Below are 10,811 nucleotides of genomic sequence, written 5' to 3'. Positions count from 1 at the left end.
CTAAATGCCCGTCAACAGATGAATGGATAAAGAAGATGTGGTACATATATACAATGGAATATTACTCAGCCATAAAAAGGAATGAAATTGTGTTATTTGTGGTGAGGTGGATGGACCTAGAGTCTGTCATACAGAGTGAAATAAGCCAGAAAGAGAAAAACAAATAACGTATGCTAACTCACATATATGGAATCTAAAAAAAGGTACTGATGAACCCATTGACAGGTCAAGAATAAAGATGCAGATGTAGAGAACAGACTTGAAGACACAGGGTGGTTAGAGGGGACCAAGGGTAAGCTGGGATGAAGTGAGAGAGTAGCACTGACATATATATGCTACCAACTGTAAAATAGATAGCTTGTGGGAAGTTGCTGCATAACATAGGGAGATCAACTCGATGATGGGTGATTACTTAGAGGACTGGGATAGGGAAGGTGGGAGGGAGTCACGGCAGGGAGGGGATATGGGGATATATGTATAAATACAGCTGATTCACATTGGTGTACCTCAAAAACTGGCACAACAGTGTAAAACAATTATATTCCAATAAAGAGCTTAAAAAAACTCAATTAATGTAAAATATCACATCAACAGAATAAAAAATAAAGCCACACAATCATCTCAAAAAACAAAGAAAAACATTTAACAAAGTCCAACATTTTTCATGATAAACGTACGCCACAGACTAAGGATATCTACAAAAACCCCATAGCTAACATACTTAATGGTGAAAGACTGGATGCTTTTCCCTTTAGATCAGCAACAAAACAAGGATATCTGCTCTTGCCACTTCTATTCAGCACTTGTGCTGGAGATTCTAGTTAGGGTAATTAGGCAAGAAAAAGAATAAAAGGAATTCTGATTGGAAAGGAAGAAGTAAAATTATCTCTATCCACAGATATATATATATATGTACATGGAAAGTCCTAAGTAATCCACTAAAAAACTATTAGAACTAATAAATGATGTCAGCAAGGTTGTTGGATACAAGATCAATACACAACAGCAATGGCATTTAAATTCACTTGCAATGAATGATCTTAAAATAAAATTAAGAAAACAATTTCATTAAAATAGCTTTAAAAAGAATGAAACATGAATAAATTTAATAAAAGGGCAAAACTTATACTCTGAAAACTACAAAAAATTATTGAAAGTAATTAAGAAGACCAAATAAATGGAAAAATTTCCACGTTAATTGAACTGGTGTCTGGAGAGTTGGAGAATTGTTCGATATGGGGGAAAAAACCCACACACATTTGGTTGCAGCTGTGTTGTGAATGAAAACAGTTCAACATCATTAGTTGTCAGGGAACTACAAATCAAAATCACAATGAGTTATCACTTCACACCACTAGAATGGCTAAAATCAAGAAAGTCAGATAATAACAAAGGTTGTCAAAAATAAGTAGACACCATAATTCTCTTGCACTGCTGATGGGAAAGCAAAATGGTGCATCTGCTTTGGAAAACTGTCTGGTCATTCCTCAAATGATTACACATAGATTTACCATATGATCTAGCAATTCCATTTCTAGATATATATAGTCAGACCTCATTTTATTGTACCGCATTGTCAGATGACTGTCAGTGTTTTTCAGCAGAAAGTATTTTTTAAGTAAGGTATGTACTTTTTTAGACATAATGCTAGATGTAATGCTAGTGCACTTAATAGACTACAGCATAGGGTAAACATAACTTTTATATGCACTGGGAGACCAAAAAAATCATGTGACTTGCTTTATTCCGATATTCACTTTATTACAGTGTTCTGGAACAAAACCTGCAGTATCTCCAAGGTCTGCCTGTACTCAAGAGAAATAAAAACATATCTACACAAAAACTTGTACGTTATGGTTTAGGTCAGTATTATGCATAATAGCCAAAAGTGGAAACAACCCAAATGTCCATCAACACAAATCAATATAGTATATATATATATAACTATATATATATATATATATCTCCATACAGTGAAATATTATTCAGCCATAAAAAGGAATGAATATACTGATGTATACTACAATATGGAAGAACCTTGAAAAACATGCTAAGTGAAACAAGCCAGCCATAAAAGATCATATTTTCTATGATTTATTCATATAAAAGTCCAGAATAGGGAAATCTATAGAGACACAGAGTAAATTAGAGGTTGCTTAGGGATGAGAGATGGAAGAGGTGGGTAGAGGAATGATAGCTGAAGGGTATAGGTTTCTTTTGGAGACAGTGCAAATATTTTTAAATTGACTGTGGTGATGATTGCACCTATTTGTGAATATACTAAAACCCATTGCATTGTACACTTTAAATGGTGAGTTATATGCTATGTGAAAGATGTCACAAAATTGCTGAAAAAGAAAATTTATAATATTCAATATATATTTTAAGTCATGCACTCTAGGACTATCTAATTTCCATTCAGATATGGGATATCATTTTCCAACCATCAATGTGCAAGATAAAGAATTTGTGATTCTCAGGAGTATACCTTAGGAATCAGATTGGGGTGGGAGCTAAAGTAATTAGCAGCAGATCTTTGAGGTTATAGACAACTTGAGGTTTCATGTACAAAAAGTCTAGGTTGGTTTAACCTCTGTTCTAGACTTACATAAGCAAGACTAGGAACATAAAACATTTAATCCTAAAATCTCAAGATATGGCAAGGCCAGTTATCCAAATCATCATTTGAAAGCCACCACTGCCTCAGTTTTGACCTTTTCCCCCTGCAGATTGGACTTTAATATAATTCTTTTTCCATGTGGTATTTTCCAGCTCATGGGGTTTGTATTATGCCTATCTTTTCTCTGCAGTTTTCCAATAACAGCTGATCTCCTCCATAATAGGTGCAAGGGACAGCATCCCTCTGAAAACCAGAAATAATATTATTTTTAACATTCTAAAATGGGGCCATATTTAACAAGTGTATGACTACTTCAAGATAAATGCGATCACCTGACTCAAAGAGAGACCCAGCAAGTTCATGTCCTGTTCTTGTAGAGAGGAGAGATAATGGGTGAGTGTATCTTTATGTAAGTGTTCTCATTGAAGTTTATTTGCTTCAGGTCTCAAGGTGCCATTGTATTTTGCCACGAAGGCTCTTGCAGGCTTATGCTGCATGTTTTACCTTCACAGGTCTTGCCCCCATTAGTACCCACTGAATGATGGATTTTTAATCCACGTGGGCATTTTTCATATATCAGGAGACAATTTTTAAAAGCCTGGAGATACCTATATTCATTTAACACCCTTCAAGGACATTTCAAAATTCCCTAGAGGGCCGTTTCCTTTTCTCTCTGCAATGTGCATGGCCCAAGAAAATATTAAGCACTATTATCAAATACTTGGCCCTTCATCTTTAGGAAGGATGATTCAGGAAATCCAGTGGGATGGTTCACTGAAGTTGGCCTGGTGAGTATTATCTTAAGATAATCACAACATCAAGACCCAGTGACATGGTCAAGAGACTTAGTCATTCAACAATTGTGTACTGTGTGCCTTTCAGGGGCAAAGCACCGCGTCAGCTAGTGAGTCTCAGCCCCCCAGGTCAATGAGGGAGATGCTATGTATTTATAGCCACCATGTTAGGCTATATGGAGTGAGAGCCATTGAAAACATATGTTTCCGTGGGAATTCAGAGCAAGAGGAAATCACGTTGACTTCGTGGAAGTGGTGGTATTTGTGTTGGAACTTGAAGAAGATGGTATTTGAACAGGTTAAAGGAGTGGGGAGCACATTAAAGACAAAGGTCACTGGCTAAACACACACAAATTTGGGGCTATTTTTTTAAAAAGTCAAATCATTATGTTTGGCTGGACCATAGAAAATTAATAGGCAAGAAGTCTGGAAAGTCAGTTGAAGCTAGATCATGAATGAGATTAGAATGCCAGCTTAAGATATTTGGATTTTGCAAAGGTGATGCCAATTAGCAGACTGTTGCGATGAGTCCAGGAAAATATTAATGAGGGTTTTAAAGATACAAAAAGGTTTTCTAGGGTACAGAGAAAGTGGTGTTTTAGCATCTGAATCCATAGAGAAGTTGGAGATTGATTGAATATAGAGTGTGAAGAAAATAAAAGAGGCAAAGATCATTCCTGAGTGGGAAAGTTAGTCTGTGGAATAGAAATGGGAACATGAATAGAAAGACCTAGTTTGGGGAGAAAGATTACAGTTAGGTTCATGAAATGAGATCGAACATATCAGAGCATATCCAAAATGTGATGTGGGGCACAGGTAAATGTGCGAGATTAGGGTTTGAAAAAATGTCAGAACTGTAGATTATAGATTTGGGGTCCACATACACACCAATGATGCTTTAAAGCTCCCTGAACTGATAAATAAGAAAAACGAATTATATGTAAAATAAAATAATTCAAGAGACATTGTTAGGAAATAAAAAGGACCATTAAAGGAGAAAGATGAAACAAACAAACAAACCCGGAGATAAACTGAAGACAGAATATTGAGGACATGCATGTTTTCAAATCAGAGGCAAGGAGTCTAGACAAAGGTGATATGGGAAAGGAAAGCAGATGAGAACTTCAAGGAAAAGAAGTTAGACAAAGAAGGAACAAAGCAAAGCTCATGGTTTAATAGTGAGGAAGCTGTTTGGAGAGAAATCAACAAACAACAAAATTGAATATATAATAATACTGTTATTAACTTATAGTTGCATTATAATTTTACAACTTATCAAGCACTTTCAAAACTTCTGAGTAATGTAGGAAATTTTACTAATAAAGTTAGTTTTTCAAAGTTTCAAGCTTAAATATTCATTTGCGGGAAGTGTGAAACCAATGAGAAAACCAGCAATATGTCGAGAAAAGGCTAATTATCATTTACAGTGTAATTAATACACCTTATAATTAATTAATAGAGACTAACCTCAATGAGACCCTTAAATTCCTACATCATTTGTAGCTAGATCAATTTATATAACTATCTCATATTAAAAAGGCAAAGTGACCAAAGTTTTGAATTTGAAAAAGGAAAAAGTAAAGGTCAGCTTTAATCTTTATAACTGTAATAAAACTGAGACAACTTTTTTACTCAATGCAAAGGTGAAATAAAGAATCAAGAAAGAGAAAAGTTGTGTCCAGAACAATCATTTTTAAATTCCGGAAGATTAAATAGACCCAAGAGATAAACTGTAGAACTATACAAATCTCCTTTCTCTAATAAAAAATTTTTACCTTTTATTTTTTAAGAATGTTTCTTTTTCCTAAATATATCCTATGTAAAAAAAAAAAAATCTTTCCCTCCAAGCCATTTAAACTCAAAGTTTTAAGATAGAAAAACTGCAAATTTAGCAAATTGTTTCCTTTATTATTTTCTAAGTGAGCACCTCAAATATAAAGGCCATTTCATTGGACCCTTCTGTTTGTTAAGGTAACAATATTTAGTTAGGAGAAGATAATCCTGTAACTGCTTTGAAGGATAACCTTGACTGTTCTGATAAAATATTCAGTTACTCTGTCTTTAGCACTATTACTAAAAATTAGCATATACCTGCAGCATGGGGGTGAGGAACACGTCCCCCCTGGGGCCAAATTCATGGAAACTTCATGCGTTCATTTACATTTCCATTGACCTGTAGGCTTCCTATGTTTTGAATGTGCACAGACCTTGTCACCTTTATGTGTGATATTTCTTACAACTTTAGGACTTTTCACAAGACTCATCTCACTTAATTCTCTTCAAACATCCTACATGGTAAACAACACAGAGATTATAATTGCCATTTCACAGATGAAGAAAATGACTCCTAAAAGATGAAACGGCCACCTAGAGGGCTGGTGCAAATTAGCGGCAGAACCTTGCCTTTCCAAACAGGCGATTCTGCCCCTGCTTGTGCATTTAGGATCTGTTTTCCACAGTGGAGTGAAAGCTTCCTAAAGACTTGTTCATTGTTGCACCCCTGCATCCAGATCATGGTCTGGCACATATTAGATGCTCAATAACTATTTGTTAAATAAATGGATAGTGACATATTCAAATCGAATAGGTAAACATCAACAACAGCTGTGTTCATGGAATGAAGGACAGGACCTGGATGATGGAGAATGTGTGAAACTTGGATCAGCGTTAGGAAGACTGCACTCTTTTACTTTTTATTTATTTTTTTCTTTGATTTTTTAAATTTTTAAAAAATTTTATTGTAGTATAATTGCTTTACAATGTTGTGTTAATTTCTGCTGTACAGCAAAGTGACTCAGTTATACATATATATATTCTTTTTCATATTCTTTTCCATGATGGTTTTTCACAGGATATTGAATATAGTTCCCTGTGCTCTACAGTAGGACCTTGTTGTTTACCCATCCTCTATAAAATAGTTTGCTTCTGCTCATCCCAAACTTCCAATCCTTTCTTCCCCTTTATTAAGAACAGGTTTACTGAGGTATAAATTACCCGTCGGAAATGTACAATTCAATGACTTCTAGTAAATTGACAGAATTGTGCAACTTTCACCACAGTACAATTTTAGAACATTTCTATCATTCCCAAAAGATTGTTCATGTCCATTTTCAGTCATTCCTTATTCTCACTCTGAATCCTATGCAACTGCTAACCTACTTTCTGCTAGAATTGCTTTTTTTCGGACATTTTATATACATGGAATCATACAACAAAATGGTCTTTGTACTGGGTTTCTTTGACTTAGCATAGTGTTTTGGGGGTTCATCAATGTTGCAGCCTGTATCAGTAGTTCATTCCTTTTTAGTGCTAAATAACGTTCCATTGTTTGTGGAGAACATATTTTGTTTCCTCCTTTACCAATTGATGGATATTGAGTTGTTCCCATTGGTTGAACCCCAACTGACCATAAATTTAAGAGTTTATTTCTAGACTCTCAGTTCCATCCCATTGATCTCTACAAAAGATTGTGTTCTTGGTTGCACCACATTTAGATATTTACTTATCCACTCATTTAATACATATTTTGGAACCTCTTTCATATGCCAGACATTTTGCTGTGCAGTGAGGTTGAACAAATGATGAGTCTTCTATTTAGCCAAAGACTCATCATTTAGGTAGGGTCAGAAGAAAGGTAGAGAGTTGGTGAAGCCTACTTTAAAGATATTTCAAGAAAAGTACAAATTTCTATTGGGTTTCTGATTGGTTACTATCAGCAGAGATGTAGGAATTATATAGGGCAGGATGATGACTGTTAGAACCTTAAATAGTTTTATTTCCCTTAACATTTATTTTATGATCCCTTCTCACAATTTGTGATTATGTGCTTGTTTGCAGTAGAGAGCATGGAAGAGCAATGCTAGAGACATTGTGCCTGCCCTGGCAATCAGGCCGTAGGAAAATGGGGTATGGGAGTGAACAGACTCTCAAGAGGCACCGTGCGTGGTGGCAGCTAGCATAAGAAGACAAGAGGAGGCATCTGAGGTTCTGTGATTTGCTGCCAGAAAGAACGGAAAGCATGGACAACTGGACTCTCGCTGAGAAGAGGCTCCTGGCCCCAGCAGATGGACAGCCCTTGGGAAGGTCTCCAGCTAAGCCATTAACATGGGAGGAGGCAGATCTGAGAGTGGAGATGGTATATCCAGCTTTCTACATGCGGTTTTGAGAGGTAGAGCAGGTTCAAATCCTGGCACTTACTTACCTATCCTTGTGGCCTTAGACACATAACTTAAACCTCTTTGGGCCTCAGTTTCCACATCTATAAAATGGTATAATAATACAGTTGTGAATATAAATGTTAGTATATGTGAAGTATTAAACACTATATAAATGGTATATATTATTATAATTCACATATATATATTCATTCATCTTGTAATGTCTGGGAGACAGATGCAAATGTTGTAGAAGACAGTTGGAAATATATTTTAGAAAGTAATCATATCTAGTCATCTAAATCTGGGGGAAAATCACAAATAACTTATACTACCCCAGGGTTCATTCATTTATTTATTTAACAACTCTTTACTGGACACCTGCTATATTCCAGGTATTATTCGGGGTGATGGCAATATATAAGTACACCAAAATGAACAAAAATTCCTGCCTTCATGGACTTTCTTGAGAGTGTCAAAAAAGGTTATAAATGGAAAAAAAAAAGAATAAGGCCATATATTGCTACTTTAAATTCTGCATTTAGTAGGGAGGAGGTAAAGAAAAGAAAAATGCTTGTGAAGAAGATGGAATTGTTCAGAGTTAAAGGTGCAAGAAATAGGTAACATACTAGAAACCAAGAAAAAAAGGAAGTTTAAGAATGATGGGGTGATCAACATTCAGTCTGACCATAAGTCCTGATTTTCCTTAGATTATTTCAGTTTCATCTATTGCTTTAGCAGAGAAGTGTCTAATTTTGATGTTAAAATTGTATGGTCATGCTATCAAAATTCTACAGTGTGGCTGAGGAGAAGGGGACGGAGACCAGGTCACTGACCCTTGGTCTGTTTGAGAGGGCAGGTCCAGGACAGTGAGGAGAGTAGAGCCGGATTACCAGGGGTAAGGGAAGAATGGGAATCAGAAAAGGAGGTATTAAGTACAGAATAAAACTTCAAGAAATTTCAAGATGCAGGGAAAGAGAAAGTGTTATCAAATTCAGCAAACAGGAATACAAAACATGTAGGGACATTTGCCATACAGGGGACATGCTTATACTAAAAAAGAGTATTCACTGCTTATCAAAAATTCAGATTAAACTAGGTAGCCTCTATTTTATCCAGCAGTTCCTAAGAGGAAGAGGATAAAATGATGACTCCAAAAGCTGCACAAATGTAGGGATGCTTTATAAAGTGTTGAACAGATGAATGGATAAAGAAGATGTGGCACATATATACAATGGAATATTACTTGGCCATAAAAAGGAATGAAATTGAGTTATCTGTTGTGAGGTGGATGGACCTAGAGTCTGTCATACAGAGTGAAGTAAGCCAGAAAGAGGAAAACAAATACCATATGCTAATGCATAGATATGGAACCAAAAAAAAAAAAAAAAGGTACCGATGAACCTAGGGGCAGGACAAGAGTAAAGACACAGATGTAGAGGATGGTCTTGAGGACACAGGGGAAGGGGGGGAAGGGGAAGCTGGGACAAAGCAAGAGAGTAGCATTGACATAGATACACTACCAAGTGTAAAATAGCTAGTGGGAAACAGCTGCATAGCCCAGGGAGATCACCTCGAAGCTTGGTGATGAACTAGAAGGGTGGGATAGGGAGGGTGGGAGGGAGGCCCAAGAGGGAGGGGCTATGGGGATATATGTATAAATACAGCTGATTCACTTTGTTGTTCAGCGGAAACTGCACAACAGTGTAAAACAATTATTCTCCAATAACTGAGGGAAAAAAAAGTGTTGAACTATGGATCTTTGACAGTGTCTTACAAATCTCAATGACAGACGTTTTTTCATTTTGTTGGTGAGGGATGTTGAAGGAATAAGGGACCTAGTAGATAAAGATTTAGAGGCTGAGATGCCTGGATTTCAGTTCTGACTCTGCCACTTCCCAGCTGTGTGACCTAAAACAAATGATTGACCCTCTCTGTAACTCAGTTCGATAGTATTTTTAAAGCACTTAGAACAGTGTAAGTGTGTAGAACACAGGACAAAGTGAGTGATACGTACATGTGAGGTAAATAAATAAAAATTTTTAATTGTTACTTGTAAGTGAATGTTGCTGTTATTTCTAAGACCCTAATACTCTCTTTAAAAAAGTAAATCTTCCTATTTAGGGATAGGGCAAGAATAAGGATGCAGATGCAGAGAATGGACTGGAGGACAAGGCGTTGGGGGGCGGGGGGCAAAGGGGAAGCTGGGATGAAGTGAGAGAGTAGCATGGACATATATACACTACCAACTGTTAAATAGATAGCCAGTGGGAAGTTGCTGTATGACAAAGGGAGATCAACTCGATGATGGGTGATGCCTTAGAGGGCCAGGACAGGGAGGGTGGGAGGGAGTCGTGGGAGGGAGGGGATATGGAGATTTATGTATAAATACAGCTGATTTACTTTGGTGTACCTCAAAAGCTGGTACAAGTGTGTAAAGCAATTATATTCCAATAAAGAGCTAAAAAAAAAAACAGTAAATATTCCCATTTTATGAGACTACAATACCAAGTATTAAAAAATGATTAAAGAAGACAATTTAGGTGATACAAACAAACTATTTAACATTTCACAAAGCCAGCAGTCTTGATTCTCAAGGATCCAGAGAACTGTAAAGTGAGGCAGAAGGCAGGAAGCTTTTACAGGATAAAGAAGAAAGTGACCAACGGATCTGATGCTTGAAAATGAGGGCTTTCCCAGAATGAGAGACTTACAGAACGGAAAGCAGGAAAGTCCCAGGCAAACCAGGACAAGTTGTTCAGCCTATCATAGGGTCGTCCAGGTAGGAGAAGAGAGGGATTTGAACAAGGGTACACTCAGGCTGTGCTTATGTAAAGTTAATCAGAGATCTGGTCATCTCTGCAGCAACAAAGACCGGTGAGGCTAAGAGCAGATAACATGACACAGAAAAGATGTCTGAAATGGTATTTTTCATATTTCCCAGAAAGTTGATTCAGCCATTGAATAAAATAGTTTTATTTTAATTAAAAAAAAAAAAAAAGAACAAGGAAGAGACAAACAATATCTAATTGGCTGGGGTCACCGCTTATTTGGGGTGAAAAGGAACAGGAAGTAAGTGTGGAGCCCAGAGCTGGCTTGGCATTTGGGGGTGGGCTGATTGGATACCCTGCATTTCTGATCAAGGGGGCATTTATAGGAACACAAAAGTTATCTACCTCTCAGTTTGTTGCCACGGCACGCAGACAGAAGGGGCGCCATCTTGGGACTGGGAATTTATTTCAG

Source organism: Hippopotamus amphibius, chromosome 3 (assembly GCF_030028045.1).
Source record: "Hippopotamus amphibius kiboko isolate mHipAmp2 chromosome 3, mHipAmp2.hap2, whole genome shotgun sequence".
In the NCBI taxonomy this organism is placed as follows: domain Eukaryota; kingdom Metazoa; phylum Chordata; class Mammalia; order Artiodactyla; family Hippopotamidae; genus Hippopotamus; species Hippopotamus amphibius.
This window is presented reverse-complemented; position numbering follows the sequence as displayed.